Consider the following 13,456-nt stretch of genomic DNA (forward strand, 5'->3'; position numbering starts at 1 on the left):
AAGCACGTGGCATCGGAGCACAATCCGGTACTTGAGTCAGGCATCATACCAGGAAAAATGCCAGAGGACTTCAGCTGTGCTGTCATAAATCGTTTGATCATTTATAGATGGCGAGTCAGATCCACTCCATATCGTAAAGGTGATGAATGCCAAAAAGTACTCCAGAGTGACAAACAACGCAGTGATCTGGCTATCCTCTCGACAGGTGGGTTGGGCAGCCTGCTGATCGGGAAGTTTTTGTTTCCAGCCCTGTTTTCCAGACTTCCAAGAGTCTGATAGAAGACAATGGTGAAGTGTTCTCTGCTTGTTTATTATGCAGCCTGTAGCTACTAGTTCAATCATTGTCTGGACGTGCAGCTGTGCCACTGATGCAGTGCCACTGTTTCCAGTAAGCTTGTACTCATTTTGCCAACCTCGGAAGGATGACAGGTGGAGTCAACCCACCTTATTTCAGTGGCACGACAGGAGCTCAAACTCAAGACCGTAAGATCTTAAGCCAGCTACTTTAACTGCTATGGCAACACCAAGCTTGGTGTTCTCTATTGATGAGCCTGCATGGCTTCCTGGGATCCGTGAGTGCTCCCTTTGTGAGCGGCTATGCAGCAGTTCTGTCAGCCACACAGATTAGTGTGGAATTCATGGAGTGCGTGGTTCTGAATTACGTCGTGGGAGAGAGTGCATCTGCCTGTGGCTGGAGGGCAGGCATAAAGGGAGATGGCCATTTGCAGATGAGACAGATCACTAAAGTTTGAAGTCTACTGAGCCTGATGGTGATCAACCAATCACCAATAAGGAAAATACATAAAATGTCATAGCCCGCACCGTGGTTTTAGTAATTTTGCTGTACGGGGTTAAAGGCTGTCAGTCGGCAATCTTTGGTCGATAACAAAAAACAAAATCTTCTGCATGTGTATACTCATGTATTATTTTTGTGCCAAGTTTGAATAAAATCGGTGCATGCATGCAGAAATGGATGGGGGACACGTTTAAGTAACAAAATGGCCACCATAGGTCATCTTGGATCTGATCTCGAAGAAACAATAAGTGCTTATGTAAGCCATCATTCATTATCTGTGCGCCAAATTTAAACAAGCTCGGTAAATGCATGTCCAAGAAATGGTGGAGGATGTGTACAATATTGGGGGTTTCAGCCCACGGGTCCTAAAATCCTCCTCTCCCGCTCTATCTCACCCTCTCTCTGTTCACTTCACCCTCTCTTTTGCTCAAGGTCATCTGCCATCAGTTTGGAAATCAGCCAACATTACCGCTTTACACAAAAAAGGTGCAAAAACAGATCCTTGCAACAACAGACCAATCAGCCTGCTCCCAATTATCAGCAAAGTCATGGAATCCATCATCGCTTCTGATATCAAATCCTTCCTCTTCTCCAATGGCTTGATCTCGGATCATAAATTTGGATTCACACAAGGTCCTCTGGACATGCTGATTATGCTGTCTCAACAATGAATGGATGTCCTCAACACCAGACAGGAAATCAGAGCAGTCTCCCTTGACATATCTTGCGCCTTCGATACGGTCTGACACCCCACCCTGCTCACCAAACTCTTCTCTTATGGTATCCATGGAAATCACCATGCTTGGCTTGCAGACTTCCTCTCCTGTCGTAGTCAACATGTGACTCTGAACAGAATTCTCTCATCTCCCCTTCCTGTCCAGGCTGGAGTTCCTAAAGGTAGTGTTCTGGGCTCTGTCCTTTTTCTGGTTTTCATCAATGATCTCCCTGACTCTGGAAAATCCTATTTCTTTGCTGATGACTCCACTCTCTACCTCATCCCTCAGATCGGCAGGGAGCAGCCTCTTCACTCTCTGCAGACCTGGACAAAATCACAAACTCGTCAAACAAGTGGAACATGTACTTTCAATCCTGACAAATCTCACACTCTCACTATGCCGCTCCGAAAAGACCGACTGGACAACGCTCCCATCTACTTTCTCAACAATCCTCTCGAAGAAGTTCTGTCACTCAAGATTTTGGGGCTCACTACCTGCCATAATCTTTCCTGGGAAAAACACATTTCCAAGCTGGCCTCCAAAGCCAGTCGCCGATTGGGCATCCTACGTCGTGCAAAGTCCTTCCTTGGTACACCTGAGCTCCTCATTACATACAAGGCTTTCATCCGCAGCTCAATGGAATACTGCCCTCCCCTCTGGGCTGGTGCTCCTGCCTCACGCCTAGCTCGGCTTCACGCTGTTGAAACCAAAGCGTTCAGAATCATTGGAATCTCCTGCGATGAACCTAACTCCAAGGGCTTTTCACTCACTCACGGCAGGCAGGTTGGTGGTCTTTGTCTTCTACCGACTCCTCTCTGGCCTTGCCCCCCCCCCCCCCCAGCTCTCTCTGTGCTCTGTCCCCCAAATATTCCTGCAGGTCGCACAAGATCTGCCAGAATCCCTCTTATGGTGAAACTGCCAAAATCCAGACTCTCTATTCACCTTCACTCCTTCATTCCTCTTTTCTCCCGCCTCTGGAACAAACTCCCTCACTCTCTTCAATCCCACTCCTCCCTCCAGGTCTTTAAAACAGCTGTTCAACACCATCTCTTATCTTCCCACATCCAAAACCTTGATCTTTTCTACCCCCGCTAATCCACCCCAGATCCACTTTTTTGAAATACCAAGTTCTTTCCTGGATTTACTTGCAGGGTACATGTGTTTTATACTTCTCCCACCGCCTCACCCTCCCACCCCCCTTCACACGCCTCCTCCCCCCAAGCCCTCTCCCTCCCACATATCTCCCGATGACTCTGCTCCCAAATGTTGTGTTCTTCCCCCTCTCTCCCCATCTTGTCTACCGCGCCCTTTATTATATGTTTTGTGCGGCCGTTTGTTTTTGGTCATTAATGTTAGCTCTTTCGCCTCGATCTTGTATACAAAAAAAAGGGAAGGTATTCCTCTGTTTCTACATTGATATCTGCCTCTCACCCATGTAACTATCAAACAAACTGCGTCATATGTGCAAACAAACTTAAATTTGGTGCTGCTCAGCATCACGCAGAACGCTGCTCAGATCAGTAGTGTTATTAGCAAAAGATTATTAGCAAAGATAAAAAGTACTATCCATGAAAGCCTACAAAATATATGCCAAAAGAGAACCGATGCTCTTGTATTAAGGATGGTGTTTGCAGGAGATATTCGTGTTGTTGAGGCCAAATATCATCAAGCGTGCATGCAGGCATTTATGTGTAGTCGAAACCTTTCATATTTTACAGACGATCCAAGACGAAATGTCCAAAGCCTCAACACAGTCAATGATGAGCCGTTCAGTAGTCTCCGTGCGTGGGTAATCAAGCCAGAACAACAAAATAGCCAATTCACGCTACATGATCTATGCACCCAACTGACATCTTGTTTGCCGAATGATGCTCCAGCATACAGCTTAAAACATCTAAAACGTCGCCTCTTGCAACACTTCGTAAAAGAGGTGACAATAGCACAGGTTGAAGGCAGAGCAAATGTGGTTACGCTGACTGACAGAGCTACGTCTATTTTACACCACTCAGATGCAGAGTCAGCCAGCGATGCAAATGATGAGGGAAACGTCTGGCTGGAAAATTGCTTGGGTCCAACATAATGCAAAATCTACGGAACATAGATCAACCAACAGATGTGTACCAAGTACAGACATGGAAAAACTAGAAGCCGGCATCCCAGAGACATTGAAACATCTCATTGCATCTATGCTCACGGAGTTTCACACTGAATCATCAAAGATGAAAAAGAAACTTTTGCATGGCCTTTGTATCCCACGATGTTGTATTGCAAGCAGCTGGAAACACAGTCCTTCATACCTCCTCCACTGTTATCCATTGGACTGTTTATCCACCAGTCTACAAGATCCAGGGTACTTCTTGATGCGCTTTCTTCCCTGGGACTCAGTGTTTCCTTTGACCAAGTCATGGCATTTGAAAGATCAGCAGCTGTGAAAAAATGTGTTCATTAGCTTCCTGCTGCTCTTCTCGAGAAAGACAAAGGTGGAATGTTTTACCAATGGGTAGCAGACAATTTTGACTGCAATGAAGATACCATCTCTGGACATTATACACTATTTTGAGGGGTTATGCATTAGTTCATTTAGGAGGTGTGAGGTACTTTTCCGTCAAATTGGATGTAAACTTTTTCAGTGTGACTTTGTGTTTAGTCTGTCAATGTTGTACCGGTTAATGTTATATTCAAACATTATTGTGGGCCTGGAGTTTGAAAAGTATACACAACTATACACTTTATGTAATATGTTATCATTGCTCTAAGTTTATAAATATGTATTAAATTTCAGGGTGTGCTGTACATTATAATTCAGGGTGTAGTTGTCGAGAAGGTGAAACATTAATAAAGCATACATTTGACTTCAATTCACACCATCATGAGAAATTCATAAATATGTGAAGATTTGTACGGCACGTACCTGTTGCAAAATTTAGAGCAGCAACGATGGCTGGAAAGGGTGGAAATGCGAATGGTTCGGTGGATGTGCGGAGTATCGTTGAAAGAGAGGAAGACAAATGATGAATTGCGAAAGATGATGGGAATAGAGCCTGTGATTGATGCTGTGAAGAGGAACAGGTTGAGATGGTTTGGTCATGTGTTGAGGAAGGATGAAAGTGACTGGTTGAGAAGAGTGATGGAAATGAATGTAGAAAGAAGTAGAGGACGGGGAAGACCGAGAAAGACTTGGCTAAAGGTGGTGGAAGAAGAAATGCGGGCAAGGGGGTTAACAAGGGGAGATGCAGAAAATAGGGAAGAATGGAGAAGATTGTCATGGGGCCTGCACGGCTAACCCCCGCTCTAGCAGGGAAAATGGCCTTAAAATGCCTGTTGTTGTGTTGTTGTACCTGTTGAAAAATTCAGTGCAACTTTTTTTTAAGTACAACTTTCTAAATCAAGCATGCATTAGCCACAAATTTGGTACAGGGACACAATATATTGTATGTTTATGTTTGCCTCTAATTGCATTGATAAATTAGTGTATATCAAGTGTTTACTTAACAAAATGTATACATTATGAAGCCCGAATGGTGGCCATTTTGAAATTTGAGGGGGTGTTTTTGGCATGAGATTGGTTTCCAATGGTGGGACGGGTGGGAAGGTGGGGATGTTCTGTGGGTCAGGGTTGTGCTCAATGGAGTGGAGTAATGGAATTAACGATGGGGATGTTTAGGGTCATGGTTGTGCTGCAGATTGGAGTTTTCAAAATGAAAAACAAAGGATGTAGGGAAGCATCACATGATGCTGCTACTTGTGCAGGCGTTGTTATATAAAAATGGAGTTAAATTTTGTCATTGTGCAATAATCCCAAACCGTATTTCTTTATTTTTTGGCATCGTCAGCAGTCCTCGTGTCGATTCTATTTTAAAATTTACCTAAGTTGTATACGAGTATTACGAGTAAAAAGCCCATCAAAAATGACAGGTTGGAACAGTTTATTTGACGGTGCAGTCTCGTGAGCGTGGCAAAGTCTGAAGGCTCGGCCTAGTGTCAGGTGTGATTATAACTTATTCATTTATTAGACATCATCATACAGATGTAAATTAACACTCGTTCTACCCTGCGTGTGTTGCACATCATGTGCAGCGAATTTCACCTCCCATGCCTTGTATTTATTGTTTGTTTGTTTTTAAACGCTTCTGTACACCGCCCTTGAGGCTCGGCTTGCAAGCCACTATCTAAATTTCCAATAGAAGAGACGTAATTACTCTTTTGTGGAAAATGTTTTTCAAGTTTGTTTTATCCTCAAAAATAGACCGTAGTGAACACACATTCGTGTTAAAAGATCGGCCTTTAAAACCGACCCTAATGAAGGTGGACAGACAAACACACAAACTGACTGTGTTTTCTATGGTGGATAACATAGCCTGGTGTTGGCTTAGCGGTTAGGGTGCCGGCTTGGGATCCTAGGATCCTGGGTTTAAATCCCGGTGATCGCTGAATTAACACCAGGGGGGTTGACTCAGCCTGTCATCCTTCCGTGGTCGGCAAATTGAGTACCAGTTCACTGGTAATTCCCTGTGTGTCGCAAGAGGCGACTAACGGTTGACGGCAGGATGGGCATCCGACCATAAAACATTGCTTCAAAAAGGGGACCATGGTGCCCGAGAAAGGCCAACCCCTGCTGTGCGGGGAAAAATGGCCTCCAATGGTGGTTACGGTAGATAACATGATGACACCAAGAGCAAACCACATCTTTCTCTGTAATCCAACCATGTTGTGTTGTTAAACGAAGCTGTTTGACGATGGTAAACGTACAAAGACACACAAGCAGTCAGAGACAAAGTATCTGATAGCTGGCATGTTCCATCTGAAGAGGTGTTAATCATCTCACAAAATGCTCCACATGGTTCGTTTGGTCACAATGAGTGATGTTGCAGCTCACAGTTCACAAGATGTCTCTTCTTGGAGCAGCTGAAGTAGGCAGTTGCCATTACAGGTTCATGAAGAAAACGAACTTCACTTTGAGTAAAATATCAATAATTCTACCGGAATGTCTGCCTCAGTAAAGAGGTGAAATGGTTTCTGAATATACGATTTTCTGCAATGATCAGATGCTAGCCCTCAAAATTGATGTTCCAGAAATACCTTTTTGGCACAAATAATGCTATTTTGTACACAGTCGTGGCAGTACCTCTGCCACGGAAGGTAGACAGAGGTTATGTTTTCACCACTGTTTGTCTGTGAGGAGGATATCTCAAAAATTCGTGGAGGGATTTGGACGAGATTTGGAGGACAGGTTGGGTATGTGACAAGGACGAAATGAATAGATTTTGGTGAAGATCTGGATCAGAGAACACACAATGCTTAGTGAGCACGCCAGCGAAGGGAAGAGATTCATCACAAACGACTCACACCATCAAAGTGGAACCCTTGTAATGTTTTAAACTTTTAAACTATACATATACAATATGGGGATGGCAGGATAACTTGGATGTATGCACATTCACCTTTGGACTGCTAGCCTGGATTATTTCTAAAGTTGACCCAACTATAAACTGGCATCCTGGTGTTTCACATCCAGGGTGAGGAATCAATGTGTGTGTGCTGTCCATCGGTTGCAGGTTAACCTGGAGGATCTGGCTACTATCACTGGTCCTTGATACAAGTTGAAGATAACACGGTTTCTTTCACAAAGAGCTACATTTAAATTATCGCTGGCACATTGAACACATTACAAATTCCTGCCACTTTCAGTGTAATATCCTGTGATTGAGGGATGCATGGAGCGGTAATCTGCTAAGGATCTGTCCTTTCCTCTGAGCGTTTCTCGACTTGTGAATCCCTGAAAATCACTCTATCAATAGTGGCAGCCTCCATTATTATACGCACTTAGCTTCTGAAAATCTCACTTGCTTTTATCCTGAAATACATTTTCTTTTTTCTCTTCCCAATAAAAGTATTGTTGACATAATGTGTGGCTATATATGATAACAAACGATATTAACTGAGAAAGCATCTCAAAATACAAAACAAGTCCACGTGCATCTGCTTTGTACTCAAATTAAACCTGATGAACAAGAAAAAAAAATTGTACATTTTATTAATTTGTATTCTCCATATTCTCATAATATAGGTTTTTTGAAGATTTGATGACAAAAGCTCAATTGGTAAAAAAATGTATGGCCTGGACAAACACACTGAAGTTCAATGGTCAATAAATAATGGTAAATAAATAAAGGAACACAGAAACGATTAAAGAAAAATTGGGCATCTCATGCTTGACGGCTGTGGGCTATTAAGGGTTATTTATAGGAACTATGACTTTAGCCATTCACATTTTCACCCAATTTGTAATTATTTTCTCCATAATCTCACAATAAAAGTTTGTTGAAAATCTGATGACAAAATGGGGGAAAAAAACCTTATGGCACACACACACACACACACTGTCGTGTGACTGCTCTCAGTTAATACCGGGAGCGTCACGGAAGGCAATCGAGCGTTAATGGAGGCGTTCAGTTCCAATATATATAGCGGATTATATGTGAGGAGGAAGAAGAGTACCGACTTATCTGGACAGCCTCGCTGATGTCTTCACCCTGCGAAAATAACTCACACGAACCGGGTTTAAAATGTACAAGAAAAATAACAAATGGATTTAGTAAAACGGAACCCGATAAGGGAAACGCGATGCTGACACTAAAACCTAAATGGAGTGCTCCCTAACCAGACTTAGAACACGGACAAATGGGGGAGGATAACTGGATAAAATAAATAGTGTGGGTTATCGTGCAAATAGCTCAACTCGCTTGGGGTCTTGTCAGGGTTCGTCAAGCTCGAGTGCACAGTCCAGCCTCTGCTCTGGTGTTGGCGAGGACCGCCCAGTCGTTGGCGGCAAAACAGGCCTCGAGCGCGCAGGCCCAAGCGTTCGTCCACGCGTCGTTTCTGCCTGGAAAACTGCAGCTCTCTCCTCAGGTCAGTCGAACAGGGGAACGAGGAGACGATGCCGGTGTCAGCAAGGGTGTCGAGGGCCAGGGGTGAGCGAGAGGCAAGGAAGGGCAATAAGCAAGGGTCCAGGGTCAGCGAGCAAGGCACAGGGCAAGAAGCAGAGAGTCCAGTGCAAGGAGAAGAGAAAATATCCGTCCTCGAGTGCTTTTAACGTCAGCTAGTCACGTCACCGGTGCTTCTCCAATCAGAGCGCCACTTCTTTCTCGACTCTGACGTCCTCAGTGGTCTTCGTCAATCGGTCCTCTCCTTCCTTCTCGGCCTTCCTCCCACCAATCCGCGGGAATCTTCTTGCCCCGCCCCTGGCCAATCACGAGTCCTTCCTTACTCCATCCTTCCCATTGGTCAACTCCCGCGCAATAGCGAGTCGTTTCTTTCTCCTCCCTTTACCAATCGGCGGGCTTCATCCTGCCTCGTCTCCCTATTGGGAGTGTCTCGTCCAATCGCTGCCCCTCTGGGCATATCTTTTGCCTGCTGGTTCGATGTTGCCCGACAAGCTGGTGATGTAGCTGGTGATGTAGAACTGACTTTTTGGGTGGTTTTATTGTGGGGGGAATATTTAATTAATGTACTAGAGCCATTCTCACTAGTGTCTATGTGCAGTGCCATAAAGGACAACGGAATGATTACCAGGTTCTCCGGACAGGGGAATTAACATAATCCCTACGATAATTAGCACAAGGGTAATCCTTGTATGACCATGGAGATACATTTATGCGAACAAACCACCTAAACAAAATTACATGTGGGGTTCCATATCACGATAATCGGAGCACACTACCTATACAGATCTACCTGACTCTATATATCACTACCCCACTGACATATCAATATGTGTATATATACACACACACACACACACACACACACACACACACACACACACACACACACACATACACACACGCACACACACACACACATACATACACACACATACACACACACACACACACACACAATTACAAAACTCAGTTTCTTACTGGGCGGGGTGGGGGGAAGAGGTGTAATTAAACGTTATCAATTTTTTGTCAAACTTTGACCAAACGAGGATTCCATCTTTTTTCTCCTCTATCTTTCTGCTTCTGGCACTTTGAAGTAACATAAGGAAGAGCAAATTGTTACAGCATAAAGCACAAAATCAATCGCATCGATCCATTAATTACGTCCTTTCTGTGGAATAAGCCACATGATGAGATTGGAAAATTTGAATTATTTTTAGCGGAAGGAATTGCCATGTTAATTGCATCTCACTCTTTTTGCCATGTCCAAGAGCAACCTTTGAGGTGTGTTCGTGACTCGAATGAGGCGTGTTTGTAATTGCGCTTCTCACAAAGCAAGTGTCATCGTGAGAGCGCATTTTAATCATTCACTCGCATTCGCTTCTTTGATGCCATGAGATGTACTCATCATGGACGGGATGATCGAGAATGGACGAATCATTTCATGCAGAAAACACCAACAGAGCAAGAACATCACAAATGGTCACTTGGTGTATTGCAAAATACTTTATACCACCAAGCACGTGTTTTCACATTCCCACCTACCTTATCCCAGTATAATAATCGAATAATATAATCCGGTAAGTTCACCAATGATGAGATGGAAAATATTTTGGCAAAAAAGGAAAAGATTCAACTGCACATGGTATTGTGCACTTACCACCCGTAAGGGGCGCCGCAGTGTAATATTCAAGTGGATTTTGTAAAATAATTCTTGTAAATCCACAACTGTTTCTGATTTAAGGCCTCGTCGGCGAGACAGATTAGTTCATTCTGCCATTAAATATTTTGACATTGTGTGTGCGTGACACATTTGGTGCCCTGACCTCATGGTGCTTTCACAGTGCCTAAAGACCAGCGCGGGTCGTAATAACATATGTAAATGGTAAACCTGACTTTTGACACACACACACATAGAGACACATATACACACACACACACGCACACAAATACACATACACATACACAAACAAACATATACACACACATACATACACCAACACACATATACACACACACACACACACACACAAAGACACATATACACACACACGCACACAAATACACATACAAACATATATATACACACACACACACACACACACACACGCACACAAATACACATACACAAACAAACATATACACACACATACATACACTAACACACATATACACACACACACACACACACACACAAAGACACATATACACACACACGCACACAAATACACATACACAAACAAACATATATACACATACACACACACACACACACACACACACACAGATAGCAAAACCCCTCGTCTCGCTGTGTAGGGTTAATGAAATCCCGATGGTGTATGACATCCAGCAGGTAATCCTGTGCTGTACCCATTTTAAGTTTCTTCCACGGAGTTTGCTGCTTTTCAGCCGCTGTGTGTTGGTGGAAAATCTGAGGTTTAAAGGTTTTCCTTTTACACAATCACAATAATTGTTTTGATGGTGATGTTGTTACCGGCAGAAAAATAAAATGTTATCTTTTAAAAATTCGAGCAACTAAATTATCTCTCATATATTTCCATCAAAAACACGTGTCATTGAGGACGGATGGAGCTACCTACCCTCACCTTCCTCCAACCGAAATATTCACATCCTTCTCTTCTTCTTCTTCTTAGCTATGTAACACATGGCTGCTGGAGCGTCATTGGATGAGGGTTTGGTCGTGCTCATGCAATATCAATGATTAATTGTAATTTGTTTAGGGTGGCAGAAACTCGCCTACTCTTAGTGAAGAACGTCGTGGGATCTATAATGTCCACCAACTCATGTTAGTGGACGGGACGTCAAGTTTATGCTCATCCCAGGGGAAAAAAACACACCTTGGTCCCTCGTCCTGCCTGCGAGACACCAGGATGTCAGTTTGTAGCCTGATCAATATTCTAACACAGGTTATGTGGCTCAGAGATGAGTGTGCTTACCTCGAGGCCTTCCTGTCAGGCCCACATCCACCTCCATGATTTTATTCGGTGTACATGAACTCTTCCCATTTGAAGCTACCTCCTACACCATCACACAGGTACTGAACACATTACACAGATGGATGCAAACATGTTTTGACATAGAAAAAATATATTGTCCAATGAGCTTTTCCCGCCACCATGCTTATCTTACTATAATTCACCAAATGTCTGTCTGTCTGTCCGGCCGTTCCCAGGTACCGCAAAAACGGCTGAACCGATCGCAACAAAATTTTCGGTGGGTAATCCTAGGACCCCCTGGAGTAAAATAGGCTATATGGTTTTCCCAATTTTCCAAACACGATGGAATAATATTTACCGATATGAACAGTGATGTGGCTTTTATTGAAATTCTAAAGGTACTGTTTAGATTTTGATGATTTGCGTGTGATATGATTCAACGGATGTTTATATAAATCGTTTAAAATATAAAAAGCCTTCAATTTCTGATATTTTGCCTTTTCATTTGGGCCGACCAATTGAAGCCCCGCACATAGGGTACCGTTGCTAGTAATTAATAATGAGCTGATAATGTCCATCTTACAGAATGTTTTTTATGACTAGAACACATTTCTGTAAGGAAGGGGTGGGGTGAAGAAAGGTTCAGGTTATTATCCTCTCTGGGATATATAGATTACAGTAGATCTTAACACGGATTTCACCCAAGACAGAAAACCCCATTGGGGAGGGGGGCAAATGAAGTCACTACAACCTCCATCGTGTGACCCTTAGCCCTCCTGTCAAATTTGGTTTAGATTGGAAAAGTACCAACCAAATGTATCGCAGTCAGACTGATAGACAAACACCAAATTGCATATTCAGTATGACTAGAAGATAATGCCGTTTAGCTTCCAATAGATCAGTATCACCTGAGGCGCCCGACATCTGGCAAATGAAATACATGTACTTCTTCATGCAGGTGTATGAATCAAATTGGCACCTCTTTATATGAACTTTTCTAGACCATTACTTGGTTCCTACAAAGAACACAAGGGTAGTCCAGCATGCACACAATATTTTTTTGAATGTCCCTTCTTTTGTATTGTTTGGCATTTTCTACAAGCTATGTATGAAATGTCCCTTATTTTCCACCACACTTTGCCACATGGTACATTCCATATAAAGGGACCTTTTCGATGCCCTTGGTATTTTTCCCAAGAATTACTACCAGAGTCAAAACATTTCTATGTCCAACTTTTTTGGGATCACCGCTATGAGCCACTCCTGAACCATCAGTCAAATCGGACACTGTTCCAGAAGCTCACCTGGACCAGGAGCAATAGTCACTCAAACCCCCCACGGACCTCTTCAGACCCTGATATTTTTAATGCCGTCCACAAACTTTGGTACATCAGGGGCGATGAAGGTTGTGATTAAGTTTCATTGAAATCATGTGTGTAGTATCGAAGAGAGCAAATACCTATTTTTGGGTGGGTGGGGGGGGGGGGAGGGTCAACCTCTCCCTCGTAAACCCCTTTAATGTGCTCAGATATTGATGCGATCAATACACCTTTGTTAGGTATCAGATATGAAGCTTATGGCCAGGTTTCATCAAAATCGTGTGTGTAGTTTCAGAGAAGAGAGCAAATAAATACCTATTTGGGGGATCAACTCCACCCCCTCCCCCCTGCCATATACCCACTAAATGAGTGCAGACTTTGAATTTGTTTGAAAAGCCATCAATTCGACATATTTGCGGATGTAAGTTCTAAATTTCAATGTATAGCCTTTGAGATACTCTACCGGTCAAAAGTTTTAGAACACCTCAATTTTTCTAGTTTTTATTGAAATTTACGCAGTTTAATGTCCAGTGAATAACCTGAAATGGTACAAAGGTAAGCAGTAAACTGCTCGAGGTAAAAGAAAAAAAGTTTAGGTTAACAAAAACGGGAAAATAATGTAAATTGCAGTTATATTGTAAAAAAAAAAAAAAGGCCTTCTTCAGGGAACATGTAATGGGTTAACAACTTACAGCTGTTCTGCAGCAATGTAAGTAAATTAAGCCTT

Source organism: Myxine glutinosa, chromosome 2, assembly GCF_964187855.1.
Source record: "Myxine glutinosa chromosome 2, kmMyxGlut1.1, whole genome shotgun sequence".
Taxonomy (NCBI): domain Eukaryota; kingdom Metazoa; phylum Chordata; class Myxini; order Myxiniformes; family Myxinidae; genus Myxine; species Myxine glutinosa.